This window comes from Staurois parvus, unplaced genomic scaffold (genome assembly GCF_062004578.1).
Source record: "Staurois parvus isolate SC_StPar_1 unplaced genomic scaffold, SC_StPar_1.0 ptg000322l, whole genome shotgun sequence".
In the NCBI taxonomy this organism is placed as follows: domain Eukaryota; kingdom Metazoa; phylum Chordata; class Amphibia; order Anura; family Ranidae; genus Staurois; species Staurois parvus.
Window position 1 is genome coordinate 241,237 of NW_028318118.1, and position 23,543 is coordinate 264,779.

Sequence of the window (23,543 nt, forward strand, 5' to 3'; positions counted from 1 at the left end):
GGCTATATTGACAGTGATCTCTAGCAGTCTCGAGTAGCATTTCCCAAACATGTGGCTTTTTGATACTTGCTGTGTGGCCCTTTGCAGAACCCAGCAATCAGTGGTGGAAGTGTTCCTTTGTAAAGGGGCTAGAATGATGGCGATCTCTAGCAGTCTCATGTAGCATGGCCCCACACGTGGACTATCTCCTGCAGTGTGTCTTCAGTCTCCAACAACCCTGTCCAAGAGTCTTCAGTCATATACTGAATATTATTTGTGGCCCCAAAGTTGAGGCCCTCTACATCTTCTAGGCTGACAACGACTACCGTATAGGATGGCAATGCTGCCAGTGACATCCCATTATTGGTGCAATTTTCCATTGTGATCCAACAGCCAAGGTGCCCAACCCAAGGACATCATGTGCCCCTTTGACACTGCACATGTGGCCCTTGGCAGACCCCAGCAGTCATCAGTGGAGGCTATAATGGTATTGAAGGCTATTGTGATAGTACAGCCTTTATTGATAGTCTCATGTAGCATTTCTCCAATCTGACTAGCTCCTGTATCTAGCACCCTCCTAGTCAGATGCCAGGATGTATATAGTTAGATTAAGTATAGAGAAGCTGTCAGGTAACTTCAATGTGGTATTCTGCTTAACAGAGTGCTGTGATGGATTAGTCAGGTCTGCTCATGCTGCTCTGGTGCTGTTTGAGTTTGTCTGAGTTCTGCCGCCTTCAGGAAGCTATGAGAGCCTTCTAGAACATGGGTGGGGGCTAGGTAGATGAACAGCATGAATATGGATACAGCCATGGCCAATTGCAGGTCTATCCCGGGAGTGGATTGCACCAAGCCAGGCTGGAAGCAGGCTGCCTCACCTGGCACTTGCTGCCATGTGGCCTCAGGTGGGTCGACCTGAGGGCCGAAGTTAGAAAGAGTGACCTTAGTTCCTGAGTAAGCCGAGTGAAGGGAGCTGTCCGCCAAAGCTCTGTCTGGTATCACTGGAGGGTTTCAGATACCAGATTGGAAGGAGGCAACCATTCCGTCCTTGGACCTTGTGAGTACAGACATTGAGGAATTTGGGGACTCTGTGTGCTTGCTACCTCCCTGGAGCATGATAGTCAGCATGAGTCTGGAAAAAGGGAACACTGGCTAGTGTTCTGATGTGCTTGTCTAAGTGTTGCTACTGCAAAGGACTTTGCTCGGCTACGTTACCTTTAGGCTTTCACAGTCTGTCGTAAATGACTTACACCTGAGGAGCTCAACCCTGTAACTACTACTACTGCAAAAAGAGACTTTGCTCACTCCTAAAAACTACTTGCTGCTATAAGTTACAAGGAAGTCTGCCATCTACTGTCAGCCAAGACATCATAAGTGTTCTACTAAGAGATCATCTAGATGTCCTCAGTGTGAATAGTTCTGATTTGGAGCAGGGGCGGACTGACCATTTGGAAACTCGGGCACTGCCCGAGGGCCCGGGGTCAGTAGGGGGCCCCATGAGATGCCCCTGGTACCTTTTTCATAGGCTTTTTTGAGTTTGGGCAAGGACACAGGGGCCCCATGATCCCCTATTGCCTGGGGGCCCCATGAGTTGTCAGTCCGCCCCTGATTCGGAGTATCTTACTACATTCCCCATCCCTATCCCCAGTTCCACAATAAAACTTCAAAAACAAAACATCCCCTAGACTAGTCATTGAAGACAACGAGCTGAACTGTGTGAGTGTATTTGGCTGCAGAAATACACCGTGCCTGGCTGCGAGGTGAATAAAGGGGAGCTCGTGGACATCCTACAAGCAGCTCCTTCAGAGGTAGCGCTACATGTAGTATACAACTATGAACAATATATGCAATCATGTGAACATACAGAAGAGAAACTGAGTGCCGTAAAAACAACTTTATTATGTATCATTAAAAATCTCTTACACAACATTCAAAATGACTCTCCATGGTTCACAACATGCAAAGATTCTGATTACTGATCACATGTGGACTCGATGCATTTCGAGAATCCTTCTTCGGGAGCACATGTGACAGAATCAGTACACTGGAACCCACTACTGATCTTTAATAGAATATCAGGCTGGATTGAGGTGAACTGAGTTTGTTTCTAAGATACTTACCAAGAGCCCCCTCTTTGCAATATATGTTCCTTTACTAGCATGCTGAGTACTGACAGTGCTGCAATGTTCTTACGGTCTTGTTCACAAGGGAAGTTTTTTTTATGGCTCTGTAAGGTGATCTACAGTGGATGTCTATTCTTTGTGTGGAAATCTGGATATACCATGCCACAACCTTGTACATTATGGTTGTGGCACAGTCCTATCCACTCAAATGGGGCACGTCTGGCAATGGTACCACCTGCCAAAATCAGCACGCAGTATAGCTTTTGCCATGTCGTGACTGCAGCAATGTGCATGGACATATCTGCCAGCCATGTTAACTTGCCAGTAGCCAGTTGAAGGGAATCGCTGCCCCTCTGTCGCCTGTGTGAATGAGGTTACATAGTTACATAGTTGGTCTTGCTGAAAAAAGACAAAAGTCCATCCAGTTCAACCATATAAAAAAAAAAAAAGTTATAATCCTATACCCACAGTTGATCCAGAGGAAGGCAAAAAAAAGGTGGATAAATCTCAGCTGTATACTTTGGCTACTACAGTCAGTCACTACAAATAGAGGATCAAAAGTAATATTATTAAAATGTAACAACATAAAAAGTTGGGTAAACATCATAGAAGCAACTTATCTATTTGTACAATCTCTGAACAGTTTGTCATGGTTATCTGTACATGTTCCCCCAGAGGCAGTCTGTGTTTTGAATGTAACACTTTCAGGCAGCTGAACGCCTTAAAACGCATGTAAATTGCAGGTATATCGCTGAACCATTTGCTGGAAACATCGCTAAGCTGCAGGAAGTACAATTTGTTTTCTTGTACATACATGAAATCACACTGGTGAGAACACAACTGCTGGAAACAATGACGACATGAACAGTTTTAACACAGCTGAAGCTGGCTATACACCAGTATAATTTTGCTAGAAAATTTTCATTTTCTGCGGATCTGTTCGATTTTCTAATGGTTAGTTAGGTCAAATCGACAATTGATTTTGACTATAGTGATCAAAAAATTTGAAAGAGCATATTGGGAAATTATTCTTGATTTAATGAGAATCTAACTGAGTTTGTTTCTAAGATACTTATCAAGAGCCCCCTCTTTGGGATATATGTACCTTGACTACCATGCTGTCTTTATGGTGACCTACTTACATTGGGTCTGGATGGTTCCCCATGTGTATGTTCGAAAAAAAAAAAAAACAACATATTTACTGTAGCCCCTGGTCCATAGTACTGCGCTGTCTAGCAGTAGGGACTGGGCTACTATAATTACTGCGACTAGGGCTGCTGTTAGAAGCCACGGGGCCCCATACACCCAACCTGAGAGCCCCCCCCTCCCCAAATAAACACAGTTTACTATGCTTCAATTATGAATGAACACAGTGAGTGATTGGTATCGATCACTAACTATGTTCATTCAAGAAAGGAAGGGGCTGGCAAATGTGACATATTTACAGGACCCTTCCCCCACTCTCCATCCTGAAAGATCCTATTGTGTGCTTGTAGCTTCCGGTGGTAAGGAGAGGAGGGAAGCTGGCAGCACTGCGGGGGTGGTGGGGTTGGGCATGGTGGGTAAAATTTATGGTGCACAGGAAGGGTGATGGGTGTGGTCGGGGGGAGGCAATTGGGTGTAGGGGGTAAAATGTATGGTGCACAGAAAGGGTGATGGTGTGGCGGGGGGGCACTTACTGGAACCAATCCCCTGTATAGCTCTCTCTGCAGCAGTTGAAAGATGGCAGGAGGGAGAGGAGAGCAAGCCAGGTTTCAGCTGCTGCAGAGAGAACCATACAGGGAATCACTTCCAGTAATTGCCCCTTCCCTACCCCATGCCGTGCCGATCACCCACCCTTTCCACATCTGATTTACCCAGCTGCCTGGGCCCCCCTGCTGGCCTGGGCCCTGTACAGGAGGACTGCTGGCACCCCCTTATTCACAGCCCTGACTGCTGCCCTGCACTTCTGCTCAGTTGTTAAGGTCAGGAGTGACTATGGACACTGGAAGAAAGCCTTGCCACCACCCAGGATCACAGAGAGGAAGAAGGAACAGCTGTTGTGGATTGTAGGAAGGACAGAGCTTGGTGGGTGCAACTATGACTTGTGGGAGATGTAGTCCCATGACAGATTGAGCTTGTATTGCAGATTGGCAATGGAAGTACACATCCCAGCATGACCAAACTTTGGGTGAAGAAAAGTAAGGTCTTTTCCTGGGCTCAGGGCAGATGTGGTTGAGACATTCTGGGAGGTGGCTGTTAGCTGAAGAACGTTTTGCAACTGCATTAGGGCATGAAGAGGCGGGATAGCAGACATTTCTAAGTACATGAGAACTGTTGCTGACTGGTGCTGCTGAAGGAAAACAGAGGGAGACCAGCTGTCACCCCATGAGTTGGTGAGAGGCAAATGGCCAAAACCTACTGCACACCAGTAAGGAGGAACAGCATTGTTAGCTTGGGAAACAGTGCAGGCACCTCAGGAGAAACTCATCTTGAATGCTCTGAGTGCTCCAATGCCAGATCTGGGCCCCAACATGCTGGCCAGCACTGAAAGACTGTTATTGTAGCATTGTCCCTTAGGCAGGACTATCCCCAGTACACAGCCTGGGGGTCATTCTATGGACCACTGGTTTATTGTCACTGGTATATCCTATTTGCTATTATATTTGCTGAATATATTTGTATACCAACTATATTCTCTATTTGCAGTTGTTTATAGATTTGTTTGAGAGGTTGTCGTCATTTCCATTTCTCTGGTTGCTGCTTATATTGTCACAATAAATATCCTCTATTTAGCCTGTGTCTGTCAGAGAGTATGGTGCTACCTACAGAGTTGTGGGATCTGGGGAAATAGCAGCTTCTTCAGGGCAAGCACCACAATATTGTAATTAAACCTCTTTATCACATGTAGAATTCCCTTCAAATATCAGGTGTGGATGAAATGCTAAAACTGAAGTTTAGGAATGGTCCGGCTTGGACCAATGTAACTACGCACATAGCATACCTGTGGGAACCCTATGGAAGCTGAAAATCACTGTAAAAGGCACCGCTAATACAGTGATTGCCGCTGGCTTCCGGATCCCATTCTAAGCGGCTCCCTGCTGTATTGTGAACACAGGAGGTCGCTTGCTTGGCATGGACACCATTCACTGAACACTCAATAAATCCAAAGTGTTCTCTTATTGGAACAGGAGGGGCAGTGACATCACAATCTCCTAGGGGGGTATCCTCCTGCGCTTGGTATGGGTAGGTCCCTAACTACTAGCTGCAATCACTCAACCTCAACCAATAAGTCATAGATAACATGCATTAAATAGTGAAGCGCTCCCAAATTATCTAAAAGAATTCCCTCTGTGTATAACTTAATTACCAACTGAACTTAAAATAATCAATATTATACGGTGATAAAAACCATATGAGCTAAAATACATAAACCCCTCTCATATATACCAATTAATCTTGCCTCTTAATAAATCTGTGATGAAAAATTACCAATTAAAAAAATTCATGATAAATCCTCAAATATCAGTGATACATCAATTAACATAATAATACTAATTTCAGAATAAATTGTGACAAATCGTGATAATTGTGATAAACCTATAAATCAAAAATAGTGATTCTGTAACAAATTATGTAATACATATATCCTGTGATAAACCTATAGCAGAATAAAAATAAATGGCTACTAAATACAGTGAAAAAATATATATATAAACTCAGTGTCCAAAATAAACTCAAAAAGTCCATGCAAAAATTGTGAAAAACACTCTGTGATCTTCACTTCTAGTGCTCAAAAAGGAATCCTCCAAAGGCAGCAATGCCTGCTCACCTCCCCTCCTCGACCCACACAGGGCCACAAGGCAAAAAACTCTCCTCAAAGGCAATCCTTTCCTCCAAGCAACTCAGCAAGGGGCCTCTGGACTTCCACTCCACCTCCTCTCACCTCGTCATATAGGACACAAACAAAAACTTCCCATAGTATAATATTATTATATTATCCCATATTAGTATAATATCCCATATTATACTATGGGAAGTTTTTGTTTGTGTCCTATATGACGAGGTGAGAGGAGGTGGAGTGGAAGTCCAGAGGCCCCTTGCTGAGTTGCTTGGAGGAAAGGATTGCCTTTGAGGAGAGTTTTTTGCCTTGTGGCCCTGTGTGGGTCGAGGAGGGGAGGTGAGCAGGCATTGCTGCCTTTGGAGGATTCCTTTTTGAGCACTAGAAGTGAAGATCACAGAGTGTTTTTCACAATTTTTGCATGGACTTTTTGAGTTTATTTTGGACACTGAGTTTATATATATATTTTTTCACTGTATTTAGTAGCCATTTATTTTTATTCTGCTATAGGTTTATCACAGGATATATGTATTACATAATTTGTTACAGAATCACTATTTTTGATTTATAGGTTTATCACAATTATCATGATTTGTCACAATTTATTCTGAAATTAGTATTATTATGTTAATTGATGTATCACTGATATTTGAGGATTTATCATGAATTTTTTTAATTGGTAATTTTTCATCACAGATTTATTAAGAGGCAAGATTAATTGGTATATATGAGAGGGGTTTATGTATTTTAGCTCATATGGTTTTTATCACCGTATAATATTGATTATTTTAAGTTCAGTTGGTAATTAAGTTATACACAGAGGGAATTCTTTTAGATAATTTGGGAGCGCTTCACTATTTAATGCATGACATCACAATCTCCAACTCATCCAACCAGAGAACACTTTGCATTCAGTCCGAAAATGCAAAGTGCTCTCTGAATGGTGCCTCTGCCCAACGAGCAACCTCCTGTGTTCACAATGTAGTGGGGAACCCAGAAGCAAGTGGAGATCACTGTAGCAGCTGTGTAGTAGTGGTGCTTGCTACAGTGATTTCCACATGAATCCCACTGGTATGACACACATTCTTCCATTGATCCAAGCTGGATTGAATGCAACTATGGAAAAATTGTCTAGAAAAAATTCCATAGAATTCAGCTTTAAGGGCTTCTGTACAAAATAATTGGCTCAATGATGGCAAAAAAGAATGTTCTGATGAACGATTTTTCAGGATTTCTGTACAAATTGAACTGTATTGTTGCTGTATTGTCTCCCGTTATATTGTAAAGCGCTGAGCAAACTGTTGGCGCTATATAAATCCTGTATAATAATAATATATAAACGATTGACCAAAAGTCTACCAGTGTATGGCCAGTTTAGGATTATTTTAGGGCCAAACTGATGGAATAACAGAACAAAAACCAGAATTTGTATTTGAAGTCCCAGCCAGGGGCGGGCTGACCATTCGAGCACTCGGGCACTGCCCGAGGGCCCGGGGTTAGTAGGGGGCCCCATGAGATGCCCCTGGTACCTTTTTTATAGGATTTTTTGAGTGTGGGCAAGGACATCAGGGCCCCATGATCCCCTATTGCCCGGGGGCCCCATGAGTTGTCAGTCCGCCCCTGGTCCCAGCAATCCATCTTTTACTAAGCACCGGTTCACACTGGATCCGACTTTGATATCACGCAACTTCACTTGAAGTTGCACAGTTTCAAAGTCGAATGGCAGTGCGACTTGACAGACATCTGTCTATGCAAGTTGCACCCGAAATCAGCAAAAGTAGCGCAGGAACTACTTTTCAAATCAGTGCGATTCAGATGTCTGAGTCACACCGATTAGAAGGGTTCCATTGCCAAACATTGAATGCGATTTGTCATGCGATTTGAACAGTCATGACAATTCATCTCAGTGTGATCCAGGGCTTAGAGTGTCTGTTTGCTGCCAATTGCTCTGAATGTTTGTAAAGTTTCCTAAGCATCCACTTTGTAAATAAAATAAATACTCTTCTTGTGTTTAGAAAACGTTTCATTTCTACAAACAACAAACTGTTACCAGCTAAACATAACAACAATGTAAGAAGTGGCCTCATAGTGGTATGTAGTGCAATGAAAACCGATTTATGCCAATCACAAATCTGAACTTTTTATTTATTTATTTATTTTTACATTGGAAATGCCCGAATATTTTACCTTGATTGATGTTCATGATGTGTTTGCAGCCCGTCGGCTTCAGAATGTACAATGCAAGTCTGAGAGCTGCTGACGTATGCTGCAGCATTGATCTGCCTGCGGAATTCCAGTTAATGGTGGTCATACACACTTCAATAAATTATCCATTTCTTTTCCAATCGATCTCTTCCGATTGGAATAATCGATCTATAAATCTACAACCCATTCGATCAATACGCTACACACAGGGAGGTCCATTTTGATTGATAACTTAGGATCTTTATGTTAATTCTCAATCACATTTCTGTTTCCACCATGTAAACTAATAATCTGATCAATCTAAATACGAACATATTTATGAACAAAGTATCTTAGTGCTGCTGACCAATGCAAAAATGATAATTTTACATCTCAGCTGATTGACTCAGTTTGATCTAAATCCATTAGAAGGGAAGGGATGGCTCTTCAGTTGTTTGCAGATTCAATTGTTTTGAGCAAATTGTCCATCGATCAGATAATACAATCGAATTGTATAGCAAAATTATAACAGAACAGGATCAAGTCTGACTAATGCAAACGTGTATACTCGGTTACACTCCACCGTAAACAAAAATACGCAGAAAACATTTGTTGTTTAACAACCATTTTTCAACATGTTGCAGGTAAAACCGTTTTTTAAATGCAATGAGAAAGGTCCCAAACATCGCAACACCTTGAAAAGTCATTAGTAGACAGGTGAAGGCAGCCACAGCCAGCTTCATCCAAAGCCACGCCCCAACGCATTTCATCCCCCCCCATGGGGCTTACATCCCGGTCACATAGGGTGCGACTTGGCATGCGATTTGCATGCCCAGCGACTTGCAAATTGTATGCCAAGCCGCACCCTATTGTCCTCAATTAAAGCGATCAAATCGGTGCAGTTCAAACGTGGAGCGATTTCTAGTAGTGCATGTACTACTTTTGGTGCAATTTGCATAGATATCTGTGTCAGATGCAGGGGCGGACTGACAACTCATGGGACCCCCGGGCAATAGGGGATCATGGGGCCCCTGTGTCCTTGCCCAAACTCAAAAAAGCTTATGAAAAAGTTACCAGGGGTATCTCATGGGGCCCCCTACTGACCCCGGGCCCTCGGGCAGTGCCGGGTTTCCAAATGGTCAGTCCGCCCCTGGTCAGATGTCTTGCAAATCGCACCTGAAATCAGCATCTCGCCCCATTTTGAAATAATGCTACTTCACTGTAAGCCCCACAATTTTAAAGTCAGGCTTGATGCGACCGGGGTGTTAATCACTGATCAGCTCCATGTTTAAGCACTTGCCCTCCAGAGGATTCCCCCCCCCCCCTTCCTGACCAGGCCATTTTTTGCGATACGGCGCTGTGTTACTTTAACTGATAATTGCGCGGTCATGCAAAGCTGCACCCAAATTAAATTTACGTCCTTTTTTTCTCACAAATAGAGCTTTTTTTCAGTGGTATTCGATCGCCTCTGCGGTTTTAATTTTTTGCGCTATAAAAGACCAACAATTTTGAAGAAAAAAAAAAACTATATTTTTTACTTCTTGCTATTAAACATGTCCACTAAAAAAGTTTTTAAAAAATCAAATTTCGTCATAAATTTAGACCAAAATGTATTCTGCGACGTCTTTGTTAAAAAAAGAAGACATTCCAATACGTGTAAATTAATTGGTCTGCGTGAAAGTTATATAGTTTGGTGGTGGTGGTATATATATATATATATATATGGATTTTTTTTTCTTACTAGTAATGGCGGTGATCAGCGATTTTTAGCGGGACTGGGGGGAACTGATGGTGTTACTGACATCCCCAGTAACATCAATACAATGATCAGTGCTAATAAAAAGCACTAACACTGTACTAATTGCACTGGGCAGGAAGGGGTTAACATGTGTGGCGATCAAAGGGTTAACTGTGTGCATGCTTTACACTGTAAACTGTGCTATGCAGAGCCATACAAAGCAGTGTGCAGGAGCTGACAGGAGAGATCTCTATTGTTTACATACAGGTTTCTCCCCCGTCGATAATACTCGGAGATCGCTGGGTGCCGGCGGGACTCACCGGCTGGGACCCAGTGATTGACAGCCGAGGCCGCGAATGGCGGTGCAGGTAGGGTGCGCACACCCCCTACCCGGAACTGCAAAATCATATATTATATATATATATATATATATATATATATATATATATATATATATATATATATATATAATATATGATTTTGCAGTTCCGGGTAGGGGGTGTGCGCATACATACATATACACGTGTGTGTATATGTATGTATGTATGTATATATATATATATATATATATACATACATACATACATATACACACACGTGATTATGTGCACCCGTGTAGCAGTATTTCTGCTATAGGGCGGCACGGAAGCAGTTAAGCCCTGTGAGCCGGGTGAACACGTTAGAGCCATGGCTTTGGATGAAGCTGTCTGAGGCTGCCTTCACCTGTTTACTAATAGCTTTGCTAGGTGTGCAGTGTTTGGGACCTCTCTGTGCATATCCACAGTTTGTGAGGAGTTTGACGGACTTCTGCGCAGCCAACACCCATTGCAGGAAAAACCAGATCCACTTACAGGAGCTTGAGTGGAGACCTTAAGTTTTATGGGGTTACATTTTTTTAAAGGCCAATTCACACTGACCTGGGCTAATATGCATTTACATTGCTGTCCATTTTAGTCCCTTTTTAACGCATGCTGAAATCTGTTGACATACAGTTTGCATTTTAACGCAATGTAGCGTTATGGTGTGAATAGGATACATTGGAAATGATTGTTTTTCAGATGTCCTTCCACTGATCTGTGTTTTACAGCTGCACTAAACCACACTGGTGTGAATTGGACTAAGGCCAGGTTCACATATGTGTGGCCCGCGATTTGCGTGGGCATGAGAGCCCATTCATTTGAATGGATTCCCGTGCCCCAGGACATGCAAGGAAGAAGTCCCTGCACTTCTTTGGAAATTGCAGCCCGCATGGGAACTTAGGTTCTCAGTACGGTTGCAATTTCCAGTGTGGGCGGCGTGCCATTAGAATTAATGGCACCCGCATTCCTCTGTGTGGGTGGTGCAGCTGCAGGTATTTGTGCGGGTCCTGCATTCCTCTGTGTCGGTGGTGCGGCTGCTGGTATTTGTGCGGGTTCCTCATTCCTCTGTGTGGGTGGTGCGGCTGCAGGTATTTGTGCGGGTCCTGCATTCCTCTGTGTGAGTGGTGCGGCTGCAGGTATTTGTGGGGGTCCCGCATTCCTCTGTGTGTGTGGTGTGGCTGCAGGTCCCACATTCCTCTATGTGGGTGGTGCGGTTGCAGGTATTTGTGCGGGTCCCGCATTCCTCTGTGTGGGTGGTGCGGCTGCAGGTCCACATTCCTCTGTGTGGGTGGTGCGGTTGCAGGTATTTGTGCGGGTCCCACATTCCTCTGTGTGGGTGGTGCGGCTGCAGGTACACATTCCTCTGTGTGTGTGGTGCGGCTGCAGGTATTTGTGCGGGTCCCACATTCCTCTGTGTGGGTGGTGCGGCTGCAGGTATTTGTGTGGGTCCCACATTCCTCTGTGCGGGTGGTGCGGCTGCAGGTATTTGTGCGGGTCCCACATTCCTCTGTGCGGGTGGTGCGGCTGCAGGTATTTGTGCAAGTCCCGCAGCGGCACCTCCCGCACAGATGTGAACCAAGCCCAAATGTGTTATTCTCTGTACAGCCACATCAAGAGACAAAATAATACCATCTTTATGTTTGCATTTGAAGTGCATTGCACTGGCACACATTCACAGGTTTGTTTGTTACGTGTGCATTGCACTGCATGCCTTCATTCCTCATTGCACACTGCTGCAATAGGTTTGTGTGAACATGACAATGTTCACACAATGCAGCCTTCCTTTGGTTTGCTTCCGCTTTTGTAAACTGTCGAACGCACCAAAAGCGGATCAGCATAAAAGCAGCCTTAACAAAACAAAAACAAAAAATTACAGCATAATTCACATCATCACATCACAGCGGTGTAAATGCACTTTAATAAACAGACCAGTATCTTGCATAGTGTTACTTAAAACATAGAGTCTGACATTCACCAAACGTTCACTTCCGGTGAATCTTCCAGGTTTGAGTTTTAAAAGGCACTAACTTGTTTTCCACCAGAGAATGTTTGGTGAAAGTCACAATAAATGCTATATAAATAGTGCCATATTCACTGATAGTACTCTGCAGTGTCAGGTGCAATGTGTGAGCACCGTCAGAACCTACCTGGGAGCCAGCGAGAGGGAAATTTCTTCTGGTTGAGTCAGGAACAGGGTGAAAAATTGGTGGAGGATATCAGGAACATGGAGGACAATTCACGGCTCCAACCGACAGGATGACCTGCAGAGAATGATTGTTCACCTGTCCGAAAACAGCCCACCTGCAGTCATCAGCCTTCACTGCCCTGGACACAGCATGCAATATTAATGGAACCCCGACATTCATTATTAATCTGCCCATAGCATACCCTGCCAAAGATGACTGGACACCAGGGGCGGACTGACAACTCATGGGGCCCCCGGGCAATAGGGGATAATGGGACCCCTGTGTCCTTGCCCAAACTCAAAAAAGCCTATGAAAAAGGTACCAGGAGCATCTCATGGGGCCCTTTACTGACCCCAGGCCCTCGGGCAGTGCCCAAGTTTCCAAATGGTCAGTCTGCCCCTGCTGGACACATAGACCTCTCCTGCTGCCCAGCACAGCTTAGATCCTGAAAACCAACACTTCCAGAAGAGCTGACCTCCTGAGTCTCACAGATTCCTTCTACTGGCCTTCTGTGTCCTAAGCTCAGTACAGGTACAGGTTGGCAACAGGATCCAGTGAGGGCTGACTGTGGCAGGTCATTAGAGTGTAAGCTCCTCTGGCTCATAGACTAATGTGATTGGTTCAGAGTTCTCTGTACAGCACTATGGCATATGTCAGAGCTATATATTATTATACAGTATTTATATAGTGCCAACAGTTCGCTCAGCGATGTACATTACAATGGGGGACAATACATGAGACAGTACAATAACAATACAGTGCGATACACGAGGGGTTTGAGGGCCCTGCTCCATATATATATATATATATATATATATATATATATATATATATATATATATACAGGGGCGGACTGACCATTCGAGAACTAGGGCAGTAGGGGGCCCCATGAAATGCCCCTGGTACCTTTTATAGGCTTTTTTTGAATGTGGGCAAAGACACAGGGGCCCCATTACCCCCTATTGCCCGGGGGCCCCATGAGTTGTCAGTCCGCCCCTGTATATATATATATATATATATATATATATATATATATATATATATATATATACTGTTATTGTGTGAATGTGGTGGGAAATTAGAGTGTGAATTTTTGTTTAATAAAAATCTTGCAAACAAACAACATAATAAAAACATATTTATATTTACATATATACAGAATAAATAAAATATAAATATTTATATATAATTAAACAAAAATAGCTTACTTCACCATAGAAAACAGCAAACAACTTGTTTTGCCGGGAAAAACATAAACAGAACCAATCATATTTTAATATTATTATTATCTTTATATTGTATCTCAACAAACCCAACCTTCACCTAAACACACCCTCAGGCTAAGAAACAATTAAACATTTATCCCATGCATACAGACTTTTTTTTTTTTAATCTGATTTTACAAAAATCTTGGTGACGTGAAAGGGCAGAAAGAGAAGCCACACCCCCAGAGACTGACAGCAGCTACGGGGACTGGACAATTAGAATGTAAGCTCCTCTGGTGCAGAGACTAATGTGACTAGTTCAGGGTTCTCTCTACAGCACAGCAGAATATCACATAAATGTAAAGTATGGCTGGCCATACACTATATAATTGTTTGTCCAGTTTCTGCCCAATTTCCTTTAGATTTACCTTCAACTATGTAGCGCAAGGGCCTAATTGGATACAATTGAAAGTGTTGTTTAGGTTTGACCTCCTATTATATGGTTTTTGGTAAATCTAAAGCAAATTTCTCAAGAAAATTATAAAATGTATGGCCAGCCTTATAGTGTGTGACTATGGAAGGGTGCAAGCTTCTCAGGTGCAGAGACTGATGTGACTTGCACAAGGTGAAGGAGAAAAATTACCTGTTTGCAAAATTTTAAAATAGAAACAAAGAGGGAGCCATGGTTGCAATACGCCTTTCCCACGCTCCCCCACGACTAGTATGGGGATGTAATGGCGTTTGGCTTTGGCTTTCGGTATTGGCGCTCTTGGACCCTTGCTCTTTGGTGTTTTTGTTTTTTTTTCTTCTCTTTTTTTTCTGTTTGTTTTTGGTGTGACAGTGGACAGCTGTCTTTAGTTGTGATAGTCAGAGTTACGTTAATGTTATTGTAACTTATGTGCCATTGCTAGCCCCTGCGTGGGCGTACCTTTTGCCTTGTTGGAGTTTCAGCACTGTTTTCTCTATTATGCCCTTTTTTTTATTGGTGCAATTGATAGCCCCTGCGCGGGCGTGTTTTGTTGCCTCTGTTTTATACTGTTTAAAATTAATAAAAACCATTGAAATATAAAATAGAAACAAAGAAAAACTTTTTTTTTTCAAAAAAGTTTTTTTGTTTATAGCGCAAAAAAAAACACACCCAGTGGCGAGTAAATACCACCAAAAGAAAGCTCTATTTGTGTGGGGAAAAAAAATGATAAAGATGTCAAATGGGTACAATGTTGCATATCGTATGTACTCTCCAGCGCCTCAGGATATGCACAGCCAAAAGGGAAGCCAAGGGTACCAGGACAGCGACAACCAAAGGAAATGTTCCAGGGGTGCAGCCCTCCTCAGACGGGGAAATCAGCCAACGGATAGAGAGAAAACAGGTGGCGCACACACCTAGTGCATTATCCAAGGTTTATTGTACGAATGAGATAATAAAAACATACTCACAGACGAAGCAAAGTTGCATGACCGCACAATTGTCATTCAATATGCGACAGCGCTGAAAGCTGAAAATTGGCCTGGGCAGGAAGGGGGTATAAGTGCCCAGTGGGCAAGTGGTTAAAAACAAACAACGTAATAAAAACAAAATTACATAAATACAGAATAAATAAAAATAAATATGTAATTAAACAAAAATAGCTACTTTGGCATAGAAAACAGGATTTTTTGCCAGGAAAGAACATAAACCTTAGATTGTAGACCCCTTGAGGGTTAGGGACTGATGTGAATATACAATATATATATGTAAAGCGCTCCGTAAATTGACGGCGCTATATAAGTACCTGAAATAAATAAACAGAACTGATCATACAAACCATAACATATTTTAATATTATCATCATAGTGCACCTCAACAAACCCGACCTCCATCTAAACACACCCTCAGGCTAAGAAACTAATAAACATTGAACCCATGCATGCAGCCTTTTTTCAAAAATCTGATCTGAAAATCTGAAATTAGAGTGTGAGCTCCTCTAGTGCAGGGACTGATGTCACTGGCAGAAGGTTCTTTTTACATCACTGTGGTATATGTCAGAGCTATATAAGTAAAATAAATCGGTGTTGTCCCTTGTCATGTGATGCTCTGCAGGAATAGCAGCGCTCACTCACAATACATAGAAGGGATCTGTCTCTAATTATTTGTTTTATTCTCATCTCAAAAGAATTCTGGGAACAGAAGAAAAGCAAAAAAGAAAATCCAATGACATAATAACAAACCACAGAGAGAAGCTTCTCTTTCTTTCCCCGGTAACACAACAACACAAACATACATACATAATAATGATGAGACACATTGCATTACATAATAATTCTCCCTGTCACTGTGCTCCAACTTCCTACCAACAAATCCCACATGTAGTTTGTCATTTTACATTTATGTAAATGACTTATCTGAAAAGAGAAATATGGGATTTGGGTTGTTTCCCCTATTTGTACTTACCTAGGTGGATGCAACATTGGTCTGATGCTGCATCTGTCCCCTGCTGGCTTTAAGGATGAGATCTCAGTGATCACATGACCGTTGATCGCTGCATTCTCACAGTCGCTCTGAGCAGAGAGTGCTGACTGTCAGTCACCACTCTCTGCTCTGCCCCCCCCCCCTTTATGGAAACGCTGGGTTGTGGAGGGGATGGGAGCAGCTGGCTCAGGCTCTCAGCGGCTCGCTGAGAGTCTGAGCCAGGTGCCGCTCCAGACTCTGGGGTGGATCCCGACTTTCCCCAGCCTGGACCGGCTGAGTGACTTCAGTCCAGTAAGTGCTGTTTTTTATTGTTTTTTTTTTTTTGGGGGGGGGGGGGATTTCTGCTTACACATTGGTGGGGGGTGGGGAGCAGTTTGTCATCTCCATTTTGAGGGCTAAATTACTTTGCCTCGGCACTGCCTGCTCTGCACACAAAGTACTCAACAGATCTCCTCCTCCCCATATAACACATAGATGAGATCAGATTCCCTTACAGACACAGCCTCAACCAGCACAGTGCATAGCCGGCTGCCGTGTTGCAGTTTTAACCTGTGAAATCCCCTGATTGGATCAGCAACTGAAGTAGCCAGCTACACACTGTGTGGAGGGATACTGATCTCAGCTATGTGCGGTGTGCGGAGGAGGAGATCTCTTGCGTGCCCTGCCCTCTGCACTGCTGATCCCTATCCTCTGTCCTGTAGACCCCTGTTCTCTACACTGCTGATCCCTATCCTCTGTCCTGTAGACCCCTGTCCTCTGCACTGCTGACCCCTATGCTCTGTCCTGTAGACCCCTGTCCTCTGCACTGCTGATCCCTATCCTCTGCCATGTAGACCCCTGTCCTCTGTCCAGTAGACCCCTGCCCACTGCACTGCTGATCCCTATCCTCTGTCCAGTAGACCCCTGCCCACTGCACTGTTGATCTCTATCCTCTGTCCTGTAGACCCCTGTCCTCTGGCCAGTAGACCCCTGCCCACTGCACTGCTGATCCCTATATTCTGTATTGTAAACCCCTGCCCACTGCACTGCTGATCCCTATCCTCTATCCTGTAGACCCTTGTCCTCTGCACTGCTGATCCCTATCCTCTGTCCTGTAGACCCCTGCTCACTGCACTGCTGATCCCTATCCTGTGCCCTGTAGACCCCTGTCCTCTGCACTGCTGATCCCTATCCTCTGTACTGTAGACCCCTGCCCACTGCACTGCTGATCCCTATCCTCTGTACTGTAGACCCCTGCCCACTGCACTGCTGATCCCTATCCTCTGTACTGTAGACCCCTGTCCATTGCACTGATGATCCCTATCCTCTGTCCTGTAGACCCCTGTCCTCTGTCCTGTAGACCCCTGTTCTCTACACTGCTGATCCCTATCTGCTGTCCTGTAGACCCCTGTCCTCTACACTGCTGATCCCTGTCCTCTGTCCTGTAGACCCCTGTCCACTGCAGTGCTGATCCCTATCCTCTGTCCTGTAGACCCCTATCCTCTGTCCTGTAGACCCCTGCCCACTGCACTGCTGATCCCTATCCTCTGTACTGTAGACCCCTGTCCATTGCACTGATGATCCCTATCCTCTGTCCTGTAGACCCCTGTCCTCTGTCCTGTAGACCCCTGTTCTATACACTGCTGATCCCTATCCTCTATCCTGTAGACCCCTGTCCTCTACACTGCTGATCTTTATCCTCTATCCTGTAGACCCCTATCCTCTACACTGCTGATCTCTATCCTCTATCCTGTAGACCCCTATCCTCTACACTGCTGATCTCTATCCTCTGTCCTGTAGACCCCTGTCCACTGCACTGCTGATCCCTATCCTCTGTCCTGTAGACCCCTATCCTCTGTCCTGTAGACCCCTGTCCTCTACACTGCTGATCCCTATCTGCTGTCCTGTAGACCCCTATCCATTGCACTGCTGATCCCTATCCTCTGTCCTGTAGACCCCTGTCCTCTGCACTGCTGATCCCTATCCTCTGTCCTGTAGACCCCTGTCCTTTGTACTGCTGATCCCTGTCCTCTGTCCTGTAGACCCCTGTCCACTGCAGTGCTGATCCCTATCCTCTGTCCTGTAGACCCCTGTCCTCTACACTGCTGATCCCTATCTGCTGTCCTGTAGACCCCTATCCACTGCACTGCTGATCCCTATCCTCTGTCCTGTAGACCTCTGTCCTCTGCACTGCTGATCCCTATCCTATGTCCTGTAGGCCCCTGTCCTTTGTACTGCTGATCCCTGTCCTCTGTCCTGTAGACCCCTGTCCACTGCAGTGCTGATCCCTATCCTCTGTCCTGTAGACCCCTGTCCCCTGGAGTGCTGATCCCTATCTTCTATCCTGTAGACCCCTGTCTTCTGCCATGCTAACCTCAGTACACTATTAATCAACCTTTTCCTCCACCTATCTATAAAAACTCCTACATGAAATAAGATAAATATTAAATACAAATAAATCCTAATCAGATAAATCCTATTCCAACCCCATCGAATAAATATTCCAAAAAATTACCAAATAAATACTAAATGATAAATCATAAATAAATACATCAAAATTGATAAATAATAAGATGTCCAAACAAATTCCAGGTCCAATCAATCAATAGTCCACAAAAAATCTCTTAGTCCAGTGTGTTGAACTTCCAATTCTCATATCAATCCTCGTGAACCTCAAAAAAAAAGAAACTATAATAGTGTATTACCTTCTAAATATCTAATCCATATAAATACCTTAAACGTGTATAAATACAATATCAGTGCAAACAATGGACAAGTGCACCAAAAACAGATTCAACTGTGAAAAACACGTGAATCATGCAAAACAGTATTTTCTGTACACTCCAACAAAAAGTGAAATTGAATTGAAACTCGTGTACACAAAAAAAATATATATATAAAATGAATTAAAATATATTAAATAAATAATAAATATTAAATAATGAACTCAATATCATCCAATAAATTAAAGTAAGCCAAATCAAATATATTGGTGAGCACTTCAATTCATACAGTGAACACTCCGTGACCACCTCCCAATAGTGAGACTAAATACAATTACCCTCAAGAAGTAATCACAAGCTCATCAGGATATTCCTGGTCAATATAGTAACCACTTCCAAGCTTAAGTTCACTTCAGTTGCCAATCTTCAATCTCATGAAGCAAAAGGGAGACCTATATGGTATGTATTTTAAAGCATAAAGACATTTTATTAAATATCTTACATTGGGGAATGTAGAAATCAACGTTGTGCCAAACAAACCAGCCTCAGTGTTTTCTTGGGTTAAGAAACCATGTTTTACAATTTCCAAAATGGCCATGCCGACATTTCCGGTTTCACGTGAGTACGTCAGACGTCACGTCCTCTGACGCATTGCGTCACTCCTGAAGGTGATATAATGTAAAAACATTATAAATATCTCCCCCCCCCCACGCCGTTTTAGAAGTGACCACATTCCCTCTGTCCTCAGCTGCATAAGGAGTTCAGAGAGCTGGGGGAGGAGAGTCAGCAGTACACTGATCTTCCAAGTGATAGGCTGTGCAGGAGGTGTCAGTATAAGTCTGATTATTGGAGGAGAGCAGGCTGAGTTTCCAGCACAGTCAGAAAACTGACAATACTGTGCTCTCCTGCCTAGTGTGGTCAGTTTTAATAGAAAAGCAGAGGGACTGGCAGGACATAGCAGTCCATTTAACATGATTTCCTATGGCACAGGCTCACATCTCCGCATTTTCACCTGGTGCGTTTTTTTGGAAAGGGTCCAGGACTTTTTTAAATGCAAATGTTGCATTTTTGGTTCTATAGACTTCATTGGAGACGCTTCAGAAAAACATGTAGTGCATTTTTGCTGCATTTTAATCTGCCGAGCAACAGGAAAAAAATGCAAAACACATCAAAAACACATGAAAAAATGCAAAAAGCACTGCAGAAACGGATGAAATACAAACTGCATAGGTGTGAACCTAGCCTTATAAGGTGGCAACGCTCTGTCCTTGTCTCACAATTGTTCTCTAGCGTTGTCACCCTGTCACATGACTTATGATTAAGGTTTCATGTCACCATTTCAGAAAACTTTACACAGACATGACCAGGGGCGGACTGACAACTCATGGGGCCCCAGGGCAATAGGGGATCATGGGGCCCCTGTGTCCTCACCCACACCCAAAAAAAGCCTATGAAAAAGCCAATGAAAAGGTACCAGGGGCATCTCATGGGGCCCCCTACTGACCCCGGGCCCTCGGGCAGTGCCCGAGTGCTTGAATGGTCAGTCCGCCCCTGGACATGACCCACTGTTGTCACCATCAGGAAACCCACCCTGAGGAATTCCATGCAGCCTTTGCTGCAGTGCATGTAGACAGGCAATGGCTGCAAAGAGGCTGCACACACTTGCTCACACATGCCATGGGTATATGTGGAATAAGCCCCCAAAACACATTCTGCTACTTCTCCCGAGTATGGAGACACCACATGTGAGAGACTTTTTGGCAGCCTAGCCACATACAGGCCCCCAAAATCCAATGACCACCTTCAGGCTTTCAAAAGGCATATTTCTTCATGTCACCTCCTCACTACCGATCACAGTGTCGGAGGTCCTAAAATGCCAGGATAGTACAAACCCCCCCAAATGACCCCTTTTTGGAAAGTAGACACCCCAAGAAATCTAATCAGAGTCATGATGAGAATTTTTCAGATATCATTTTTTTGTCACAGAGTTTTGAAAAAGAAAGCAAATACATTTTCGTTTTCCCTCTTCATTTTCCAAAAACTTGTGGCAACAAATGAGATCTGCAAAATACTCATCATGCCCCTTAGAAAATACCTTGAAGTGTCTACTTTTCAAAAAGGTGTCATTTGTGGGGGGGGGGGGGGTGCTTCTACTATCCTGGCATTTCAGGGCCAACATTAGAAGCTTATGCCATACCTCAACCACTCTTCTAACCACTTGAAGACCAAGCCTATGATGACACTTTTTGTTTATTTATTTCAGGTACTTATATAGCTGTCAACTTATGCAGCACTGTACATATATATTGTACATTCACATCAGTCCCTAACCCTCGAGGGGGGGTACAATCTAAGGCTCCTAACTTCCATTCATACAGACACATACTAGGGCCAATTTACCTACCAGCATGTCTTTGGAGTAAGGGAGGAAACCCACACAGGCACAGGGAGAACATGCAAACTCCAGGCAGGTGGTGCCATGGGTGGGATTTGAACCCTAGTGCTGCTAGTTGGAAGTGCTAACCAGCCCACTGTGCTGCCCATAAAAAAAAAGTTTTTTTTGTTAGAAAATTACTTTGAACCCCCAAATATTATATATATATTTTTTAAAGCAGAGACTCTAGAAATTAAAATGGTTGGTGTTACAATTTATTATGCACATAGTATTTGTGCAGCGATTTTTTTAAACGCAATTGTTTTTGAAAAAATATTTTTTTTTAATTTTAATGCACAAAACCACAATATATTGCCCAAATGTTTGATAAAATATAAAAGATGATGTTACACCGAGTAAATACTGTAGATACCAAACATGACTTGCTTTAAAATTGCGCACATCCATGTAACGACGACAAACTACGTAAATATTTAATATCCATAGGCGATGCTTTAAAAGCCTTTTCGGGTTACCACTTTAGATTTACACAGGATGTCTAGTGCTAGAATTACTGCCCTTGATCTGATGTTTGTGGTGATACTTCACATGCATGTTGTAATCTCTGTTTACATACCGACATGGGACCAATGCTTGCGTTCACCTTTGCGCACGAGCATGGGAGGGGGGTGATTTTTTAAAATGATTTATTTTACTTTTTTTACACTGTCCCTTTAATTTCTTTTAATCAATTTTATTGTTATCACAGAGAATGTATATATCCCCTGTGATAGCAATAGGCAGTGACAGGCAGGGGCGGACTGACCATTTGGAAACTTGGGCACTGCCCGAGGGCCTGGGGTCAGTAGGGGAGATGCCACTGGTACCTTTTTCATAGACTTTTTTGAGTTTGGGCAAGGACACAGGGGGCCCATGATCCCCTATTGCCTGGGGTCCCCATGAGTTGTCAGTCCGCCCCTGGTGACAGGTACTCTTTTCTGAGAAATCTGGGGTCTATTAGACTCTAGATCTCTCCTCTGCCCTTAAAGCATCTGATCTCACCAAGATTGGTGTGATCAGATGCTTTCCCAATTTAAAAATGGCACTGTTTCTAAAAAAACAATGCCAGGTTGATGCCTGTAGCTGCAGGCATCATCCTTGTATAACCGATCAAAGTCCATTACCATACTAGTACATTGCTGGTCCATGTTGGGCATATATGTAACAGCAGAGAACATGGGCATATGATGAATCAGGTCTGAGGACCAATATGAATGCAATTCATTCTTTTTATAATGTCCTGACCTAGCCACCACCACGTACAACGACTCACTATCAGCTACCCTAGACTCTCTGGCACCCCTAACCAAACGCAACATCAAACCCAGACCGCTCCAACCATGGCAGAACGACCATACTAAATGCCTCAAACGTCGCAGTCGCGCGCTGGAGAGACTATGGCGCAAAACCAGGTCCCCTCGTGCGTTCTCCCTCTACAAATCTGCCTTCCTCAATTACACCTCCTCCCTCCACGCCGCCAAGCAGGCCTACTTCGTAAACCTGATCAACACCCTCTCCTCCTGCCCTCACCGACTCTTCTCCACCTTCAACTCCCTACTCTCTCCCCCCCTCCTCCACTCAATACCTCACTTACCGCCCACGAGATTGCCACTCATTTCCACAACAAGATTGATGCAATCCGTAAGGACATAGTCAACTTGCAATCTACCTCCCCACCTAGCCTCCCCCCCCATCTCCCCCTCATCCCTTCCCTCCTCTGACCTCGCAACCGCACTGCCCCCCACCACACCCGAGGCCCCGCTTACCGTAACCCCCCCAGCACTGCACTCCTTCAGCCCTGCTACCACTGAGGAAGTCACCAGGGTCTTCTCAGAAGCCCACCTCACTACCTGCCCCCTGGACCCTATCCCCTCTCAACTCCTTCGGTCACCCCCCTCTTCCCTCATCCGCTCCCTCACCCACATCTTCAATCTCTCCCTCTCTACTGGCGTATTCCCCTCCCCCCTAAAGCATGCGAACATCACCCCCATACTCAAAAAGCCCTCCCTGGACCCCACTGACCCAAACAAACTCAGACCCCTCTCCCTGCTGCCACTCACTTCCAAGCTCCTTGAGTGCTTAGTCTACGACCGCCTAAGCGCCCACCTAACTGACAACAACCTCCTTGATCCACTACAGTCCGGCTTCCGTCCCCTACACTCCACTGAAACCGCCTTACTCAAAATCACCAACGACCTACTAACCTCCAAAGCCAAAGGCGACTACTCTGTCCTCCTTCTCCTGGACCTCTCCGGGGCCTTCGACACAGTTGACCACCCCCTCCTCCTTAATAAACTACTCTCCCTTGGCATCAGAGACACCGCTCTCTCCTGGTTCTCCTCTTACCTATCCCGACGCTCCTTCAGC